Genomic DNA, 10052 nt, shown 5'->3' with positions numbered 1-10052 from the left:
TGGCCGAGTGGTTAGTGTGCCTGACTGCTGAGCTGATGGTTGCGGGTTCGAATCCCGCTCAGGGCATGGATGTTTCTTTCTTCTGTGTGATTGTGACCCACCCTATAAACGGGTTTGTGGTTGTATAACGTGGGTGACGCTACTGCACCACCGTGGCTTAACCATAGGTGTTCACTGGGTAACGATAAGAGAGTAGCAATTCTGAGGCCAATGTGAAATAGACTCAAGTGCCCACGATTAGCCAAAAAAATATATGTATTTGAAAAAAAATAATGTATTAACATGAAAAAAAAATGTATTTGAAGTTGAGTGGATGAATAAAAAGTATTTTATTAACGATTGAAAATTTGAACAAGATATAGGGAGAATGTGAAACCAATACAGTCAAACCCCTCTATAGTGAACACGTCTTATAGTGAACTCCCGGATATAGTGAACGAAATGCTCGGTCCCGTGCCTTGCTATGCACGTATGTTATTTTTAGTGGTTATAGTGAACCAAAAAAGTGAGGAAGTTGGATATAATGAACTTTTTTCTGTCTTCGACTGATTCCCCCCCCCCCATTTTCGTTGTAATAATTTTGAAATTTTTACTTCAAAATAAATACGTATGCCGATTTTTAAAACCATCTATAGAAACTACTTTTATGTGCTCGAATGGCAGGTTAGACAGGTGTTTAAAAAGCGGAATAACAGAAATTCAGGAAAAATTATCTGAGAGTCGGGAAGTGTTTCCATATCTGATGTTGAGGATTGCTCATTAGCTAAAGATTACTAATTTTTATTTGTACGCAAGACGAAGAGTGATGAAATATAACACATTTTTTGCAACTACACAATATTTTTCAGTCATTTATATGAATATAATGTAATAAAAGGGAGGAGTTTGGGAACCATTAGTGAAATTGCCTGCGCAACGGATATAGTGAACTCCCGGTTATAATGAATCGAAATTTCGGTCCCTTGAAGGTTCACTATAGCGGGGTTTGACTGTAGTAGGAATTGAAAAAAAGAAAAAAAAAGAGAGAAAATCTTGAGGTACTCTTTACAATTTTCTTGTGCGATGTGACCGCCATCTAGAAATTTTTCACTAAAAATTTAACCCTTTTATCAGTTCATCTTCGCACAAGTTTTCAGAGCCTAAACGATAGACCATCTATCTCTACCTAAATTTCTCCTCAAAGCTTTTCACAATAACTACATTACAGCTTTCTAGTATTGACACAATTTTAATAAGTATCCAATGTACTAATACATTACATTGCACGAATATTTGTACTTATTAAAACAGTACCGACACCACAATACCTATCACCAAAATTAAGCAAAATAAATTAGAGCAGATTCTCTTAAATTTTGCATTATAGTACTTAAAAGTAAGGTAGCTTATTTTTATTTTATCGAATTTCAGTTACTACTTACTGCTAAAATTTATCATTGGGATCAAGAATAATTAGGCGATTTTTCATGCTTCTCTTAAACGGATTAGTATCCTTTCTCCAATAATATTGCTTTAAACATAGCTTATTTTTAATTTCAATAATTATTTCCAAATTTAATCAAGCGTCAATAAGAGTATGACAACTTTTAATTTTTTTGTTTCTCCTTTACGAATTAATACTTTTTCCATTGATTTTGCTCTTTTGTACATAACTTCTTTTTTTTTTCAATTACAAAATAATTTAGTTTTAATAATTCAAATTATTTAATTTTATAGATTCACGTTTTAAAAGCATAACTGTTAGCAAAATAAATAGGTGGGTTTGAATAAGATTAGGAATACTAATTTGGCGACGTAATCCTCTAATGTTACCATGTTCATGCTGATCATTGAGTTTATCTGACATGGCAAACAAAATAATAATTAAATATTAAAGAACGTGCAAATAATTCCTTTTTTTTTTCCAAAAAAAAAAAAAATGAGAACTATAAGCAAGCAAATATCACTGATGTAACCTTCAAAATATTTGACGAAAAAAAAATCATATGCAATTTCATTTTTATCAATGGCGAGTTCTGAGTCAATTAAAAAATTTCATTTTTTTTTTAAATCAGGCTCTAGTGAACGAACTAATTGAAAATTTCGAACGAATTTTTGGATCGGGGCTAAATTTGCATCATGCAGTCGCTGTCCAAATTTCAGTATGATAAAACAAACGGTTCTGAAGAAATAAGAGAGAGACACACACACATACAGACAAACTCTTCATTTTATTATTATAGATACATGAAATTATCAAACGGCAAAAATATTTCAAAAGCTTTACATAATCAAGATAAAATAATTAGTTTCTGGAAAAGAACTCTATTCTTGATTTTATTAGCCACCATAAAAGCATTTTATGCGCAATTTTAAAGGAGTTCAATATAGAGTTGCTCATTGTATTCTTTAAATTAATAAATAATTTACAAAGAAAATTTAATTTAAAATTACAATTGGGTATAATATAGCCTACGTCACAGGTTGTGTTGTTCCTACTAAATTTAACCCATGAACGGCATTTTCTGCGAGCCTAACTTCAAGCCACAAATAAACAAACGAAGTGTTCGATCGTTTAAATAGCTGCTCGCCAGATTTTATTGCATTATAAAGAAAAGTTATTGAAACTAAATACAACTAAATGAACAACAACAACTAAAACAAATAACAACAACTACTAATAACAATAACTAAATAAACAGCAACTAAATTCCATTCGTTTAGCATTGCGTCATATGTTGTTCCTACTAAATCGAAGTAGTTGTGTTTTTTTCATATTATACCCAATTAGTCACACTTTAATTTTAAAAAAAATTATCAGTTTCATTTTTATTTATACAAAAACTAGCCATCTCTGGCAACCAGCTTGTCACCTTTCTAAATTATCTTGTAGTACTTAAAAACTTTAATGGTAACCAAGCAGAATGCACAGCAAAACTGTATTTAAATATTCTAAGCCTTTCCATCAATCGTATAACACCTTAAAACAGTATACTATAACCAAAATTTTTCACCGTCTAGCTGTTAACCGCGCGGAACTACTTTCCCAGAAAGCATGTAACCTTCCGGAAACCATGTGTCGGAATTTTTTTTTTTTTTTTAACTGTCACGAAAATGTTTGCACTAAAAACCTTTTTTAAATAAAGCAAAAATAATACAGTTTCAAACCTTTCATCCCGAAAGGATTAAACATTATTTTCTAAAGCTTTTTTAAAAAGTATTGTCACCTAAGTCCGTCATGACGTTTCAGCTCAAGTCATACCAGCGATAGGATCGAATTGCATTGTCCATTAAAATTTCATGACAGGGTGGATTTTAGCTGAACATACAAGACTTTGCGAAAAGAAACATTATAATTACCTAGATTTATGATTATTTTCACCTTGAGACTAGCTTTAATAAAAGATTTTTTCACGTTTGAAAACCCTAAGACAACCTCTATTTAAGGTTTTTATACATAAGGTTGATTTCCAAGGTTTTGGATTAGGTTAATGTAAGTAGAATAGAGCAGATGGTCACAGATCTCGTTTTAAGGTTAGAAGGTTTACACGTAAACTGCATAACAAACCCTTTTATGTTTACATGAAAAGGTTTTTGCTGAGTTAAAATAAACCTTTTTTTGCTATCTGGGTTGATTTCATTTTAACTATTTTCAAGAGATGCCAGAGGTATTGTCAAAGTTCTTTATGTATTGAATTTCAGTGATAATTTGAAATCCGTGCTACAGTCATTAAATCATACAAACCACCATAAGAATGAGTTTGGGATATTTCAGCATAGTAGGGAGTAGAAGTTTTAAAATTATTTCCATCCAGATAAGATAGAACACTCATCCCAATGCTCCATCCCTATGGCAGAATTTTTTCCAGCTATCTGTGACAAAACTCTCTAACACTAATATCTTTCTGCAAGATACCTTTAATAATAACAAACATGTATGTTACTCATTTAAAATAAAAAGAAGCACCGTGTTTACAAAAAAAAAAACTATATCATTTTTTTTTAATTAAACATGCAATAATTTTTTATTCCAATATTATGGGTGAGATTCTCGCATTTTGTTGTGGGGGGGCACAAATTGCTTCCTTCTTCGCTTTTCGTAAATAATCATCACAATAAAAAAAAAATTAAAAATAATGAAATCTGTAGTAGTAATTGTCGAAAAGAAGATCAACGACGAAATCATGCGAATCTGACTTCTCACCTGCGTGTTACGAGATTAGGTTGTAGTAATAAATGAGTCGCTCAGAAGCCAATGCGGTTAAGTCCAAAACACAAAAATTGAGAAAATAATGCTTTTTGATACATTAGTGTTTAAAATTCTTGGTTTATTAATTTAATTAGAAAAGTGTATAAAGTCTTTTTTCGAGGTGTAAACTCTGCAAAAAAACAAGATATGTAAAGGATGTGTAAATAAAAACGTAAGTATTTATTGAAATAATGACAGCATTTTAAAAATTTTAGGACTTACACTTTTTGGCAGCTGAAAAAGATAAGAAATTTATGTAAAAATAATTAAATAACATTTATTGTCATAAGTTTTATGTTGATTCATCAAAACAAACATCATCTTCTTCCGAGTTATTTAAATGTTATTAGAAGAATAATAAGAATAATTTAAAGAATAATTTGAAGAAGAATAATTTAATTTTTATTTCAAAGTTTACGTAAAAAAATATTGATAAAAGGTGGACTTATTCACAATGGCTTCTGAAATTATTATACAATATATTCAGAAGCTATTAAAAAAAGGGCTGTCTAACCTAGAAAAAAGTAATCAACGAGTAAATTCTTTAATAACTAAGAAGATTATTATTTATTTCATCAAAATTTCCAAAAATCAGAAAATATCAAAAAATGAACTTCACCGCATTGGCTTCTGAGCGGCTCAAATAATATCGTATAAAATACATCGGATTTCAAAACTATCAGAAATCACGATTCGGAGGACTCAAATGCACGATTCGTGTTTTCCATCATATTGTTTGAAATATATCGGGATATTTAAAATCCACGTGAAAATCAATAACTGCAGAAAATACAATCGAAACATTACATAGATTTACGATACTATCGGCGTGAATTGAGGGTGTCAAGAAATGATTATCTAAATGCATAATTCAAATATTACGTGTAAATTTCTGTAGAAAAGAAAAGTAAAATTTTTTACTTTTCAAGAGAAAAATCTTTCGGCAAGAACTCGGTAACTTTCTGCGACAGTGTCCCCGTGATTCTGGCACGGGGTGCTCCATATTACTAGCTGTACGAAGTTCTTACGTACTTCTCGAGCCATAACTTGAGTATCGTGACGTACCTTGAGTAAAGGCAAACTCTGTTAACAATAATTGATATGGTACCATAGCACAGTTTACAAAATAAAAAAAAACAAGGAAAAAGAGCATTGGAAAAAAGCCCTTTTTAAACATTTATATGAATTTCAGGACCGATTTCATTCAAGCTGTTAAACATGAATTTGATATACTAATTAAATATTTATTCGAATGGAAATAAAAACTGATTAATATACAAAGTTTAATTTGAAGCTTGTGGGAACGAACTTTGAATGAATATTTTGATTTTACGTAATTGTAAATGATACAATTACGTAATATACTCAATAGTATCGTTATTTTATTTTATAACCGTCGTTGAACAGCCGACCTAATTTCTGGGTTTACGACTACTAATATTCAATTCCGTAGCCTTGTAATTTTGAAACCAATCCAGAAGACAAAGGAATTCCTGTATCAAGTATTGGAAGAAAATTGACTTCGTGGAGGACTTTTTGATGGAATTAACCCGCATTTGCGTAACATGGAGAGGAAAACCACGAGCACCTCCCACGGTTAGCCTGACGGCAAAGGGACTCTAACCCATGATCCGTCTACCACTGAGGATATTTCATGTCAGCACTGTGGTCGGTGCAAGCCGGATGCGGAATTCGTATCGACCAGCCAACGCGGGATTCGAACTCGGTTCACCTTATTGGAAGGCGAACACTCTATCCCCTGAGCCATCGCGGCTCAATAGTATCGTTATAATAATAGATGAATTGAGGGTCGGGATAGCCAGGTTGGTACGACACTGGGTTTAAGAGGTTTCTGGTTCGATCCCTGCCGGCCGAAGACTCTCAGTGTAGTAAATGGTGACTGATGCATGTTAAATTCTGTCGAGTCACAAAGTCCTCCATGTTCCCATAAGAAATCATACTTCTGGGGGTACTGATCCAGGAGTTTCCTTGTCTTCTGGGTTGGTTCAAAATTACAAGGCTACGGAGTTGAACATTAGAAGTCGTAAACCCATAATTGGGTATTAATTAACAATTTTTCAGGAAGTTAATTTTCTGATAAATTTAAAATGCTGATAAACATAAAATGTTTCATTTTAAAATCATCTGTTGCTAAAAGAATTATCACAGCACAATTAGTGTAATGATTGGAATCCAGAAAATTCATGGTGCTACTTTAGCGTCTAAAAAATTTTGTTAAGTAATATAAAGTGCTTAAATATATATAAAATTAATAAAAATTGTCATTCTTAACGCCAAATGTAACCTTGAATTTAAAGAAAAACGTCAGTTTCCGAAACCAATTGATCCAAGTTTTCATTGTGTGATTTTAAATTTGTTGGAAAGTGATTTTACATTCAAAACTTTTTAACTATATCTATATTATTTTGTATTCAGAACAACTTTTGAAATCGGATTTTAATGTACATTTCGCATTTAATAGTACCAATTCCATTATTTTTTTTACAAGAATTTAAGAGCATTAACAAAAGGCTATAAATTTTTGTTGTTGTTTCAAACTAAAAAGTTGTTTTTATATTTTTGAGTTTAATCGTGCACAATTTTTTTTTTCTTTTAGCTTTATCAGTTAAAAATTAGCACGACGCTATTTTTTATGTTGAAAAGTCTTGTTGGAGAAAGTGTTTATTAAAAAAATAAATTACTAAAAAATAATTTTTAAAACTCCATTTTTTGGAGAAATTTTTTTAATTATTATTGGGACTTCAAAATAATAATGTCATAGCAGGTAAATATTCTCAACGTGGCGTGGATATTGCATAGCGAGTTTTCTATATAGCATTTTCAGTTTCAAATGTAGTCTTCAAGTCATGATAGCTGTATGATTTTGTAAAACATAACCCGATTTTCATTATTATTTTACTCCCCTTTTAATGCAATTTGTCAGCTAATTTTTTGATATGGCTGAGCTATAATTTCTTCTAAAAAATTCATTGAATTCTTTGAGTTAAGCTTGAGAACGTTTCATTGCTAACTAATGATAAGTTAATGAGTACTCAGTGCAACAGTAAATGGTTAAATGAAATATAAATGGTTGAAGAAACAGTAGGTGGTAGAAAAAAATGGTTTATATATTTCGAATCACCACATTTTAATTGTCTTAGAGAATGCATTACATACTAAGACACTTAACCAATATAGGCCATATATAGAATTGTTCAGTTGTAACAAAGTTACCGGCGAATTTGCGAGTTGTACGAAAGTTACTGTCAAATTTGCACATGCCGTGTTTCAAAAGGGCAATCTCGTATCTCGCTTTATATTATTTCCAATGCCCGTTTCAGATCATTTTAGTAAAAATGGATAGACTAGATTAAAATTTACCATACATCACACCACTACACAGCATTTTTCTTATGTAAACCACATGGTGCATTTCGATGATTATTTTGCTAGGAACTCTTCCTTATAAAGCAGTTGTCTGGTGTGAAAAAGGTAATATATTCATTTTTATCATGTTAAATATCCTAAAAGTAAACAGTTAACCACAAATTAATTTTTAAGTGTTTTTGTACCTTGTTTTGAAAAAGTTATCCAATAATGAGTGACTCTGACGATTTTGAATATGCCAATTTATCAGAAAGGTTCAGCGACGATCTCTTGAGTTGATTTAATTTGATTTTAGTATTTTGAAATTCAAAATAAATCTGTAGTCAAATTGTTTAAACTTTGTCTGTACAGTAACTTTTTTTTATAACTTATACACCAACCTCCGCTCCCTAGTCACCTTCCCATAATTGAACTTGCAAAAAATAACCTATCTATATATTAATTTTCTGACTGAAAAAAAAAAGGTTAAGCAAAAAAAAAAAAAAACTTATTTCAAAAAATTAATGTAGTGAAATAACTTCTTTGATTATAACATTTAAATTTAAAAAGAATTGTGATCGCCGACAGTCGATCACAGGTTACCCATATCAGGATATTCACCTGAATTGAAAACGATCCATTTGAACTGTAGGATAGAATTTCTGATTCTTAAAAACAAAAAATATCGTTCAAATGATGAAATTCTCTTTTATTCACAACTCAAGAAGTATTTATGGGATCTCTCTGGTCCCATATCTCAAAAATAAACTCACCAACTTAATGCATAACAAAATTAAAAGTGAAAAAAGAATTCTAAAAAAATTATCAAACAGCGGCGGTTGCATAGTAACGCATGCAATTACAACGCACACCCACTGTTTACTATTACTCTTGAACACAGTTGAAAAATGTGATGACATCCAAATAAGGTGTGCACACCATCAAACCCCAAAAGAACACCCATTTTGCCAATAGGTAATAAAAAGTGAGGTTGTTGCGACTTTCTTGCATTAACATTGGATGAGGTCTGCTTATTTTTGCTGGCGGAATCCAACATGGCCAAAAATATGCATAATTTAAATTTGAATGGCCCTTAACTTACCAGGATGCGAAACTAAAAAAAACTGTTTACAAAGTTTCCGAAAGGTGAATTGGCAGCTTTACTTTTGCAATTTTTTGATAAAAAATTATTTCTGTTCTGAGAACTTTAAATCAGAAAGGCGAATTTTTGAATACTTTCTCACATCTAAAGTTCGAGCAAATTAAAAGCAGACAGGATGCCTTTGGTAGGCAATATTTTAAATTTTCAGGTGACTCAATTGGGGTTGAGTTTTGGGACAATATAATAAAAAAATTTAGAAATTAAGTGTCGGTTATTTTTTAATCAACGTTTCGTTTATTTTTATTATAAAATTTAAGTACTCAATAACAAATTACCTTTTTTTTTTTTTTGGTTTAGATTCACACTTTAACATACATTTTCATTCAACACAATCTTTAAGATTCTTTCATAAATAATCTTTGTTATAGTTTGATATTTTAAAAAACAATGATATTACATTTTGAAAGGATTTTAGTTTGAATGGTAACATTTTTAGTTCTGGTAAGTAGAGGATTTACATTGATGATTATGGATTATGGAAAAGGCTTATTTGAACATTTTTAATGCTAAATTAAGTTGAAAGTGAAGTGGGTTAATAAACTTTAAAAAAGTGTGATAGTAAACAGGGTGCATAGCCAAATCTTTCAACAAAAAATAAGCACTTTTTAAGTATGCAAAAAATATTTTTAAGCACTATATACATTAACAAAACTCAATTTATTCAAAACTCAATTCTGTTTCATTATAAATTGATCATGGAGGTTAAAGATTTATAATTCAATTTATTATAGAAGCATGAAATTTCTTTATGACTGTTAAAATTTAGTCAAACCAGCTCATTTTGAAACCGCTTATCTCGAAAATTTATAGATCTCAATAAAATTCCTTGCATTGTCAATTGAATTTCAGTTCAATGTATGTATCGGAAAAAAAAAATTCCTCAAAACCTTCAAATCTCGAACTTTGGAGAGTAGAGTAAATTACAGAAATGGAAGCTTGAGAAACATAAAAAGGCACATAAAGTGACAACAAAGGAAGCAAAGAAGGGTAAAGTTGTCTTGAGTCTCAGGAAAATCTTATCCAAACTTAATTTTCAGATGTTAACCACCCCTCCCGTCTAAGCATCCTAGCATTAAAGCACATCTTTACATTACTCTTTATTCCTCTTTTTTATGATTTTTAACTGAAAATTGGCAGAATTCACCATAACAAAAGAGGTGTAATATAATAATATATTTAAATCTTACTCTTAATATATTTAAATACAGTGGCAGTATTTCTTCTTTTTCTTATCACCCAATTCATAATTTAGGACTGAAAGAGTTAACCTCAGAAAACGAAAAAAAAAAAAAACAG

This window comes from Parasteatoda tepidariorum, chromosome 6 (genome assembly GCF_982258835.1).
Source record: "Parasteatoda tepidariorum strain Cologne lab strain chromosome 6, Ptep-v5.0, whole genome shotgun sequence".
NCBI lineage: Eukaryota > Metazoa > Arthropoda > Arachnida > Araneae > Theridiidae > Parasteatoda > Parasteatoda tepidariorum.
The sequence above is the reverse complement of the archived record's forward strand: the minus strand, read 5'-3'. Positions refer to the sequence as shown.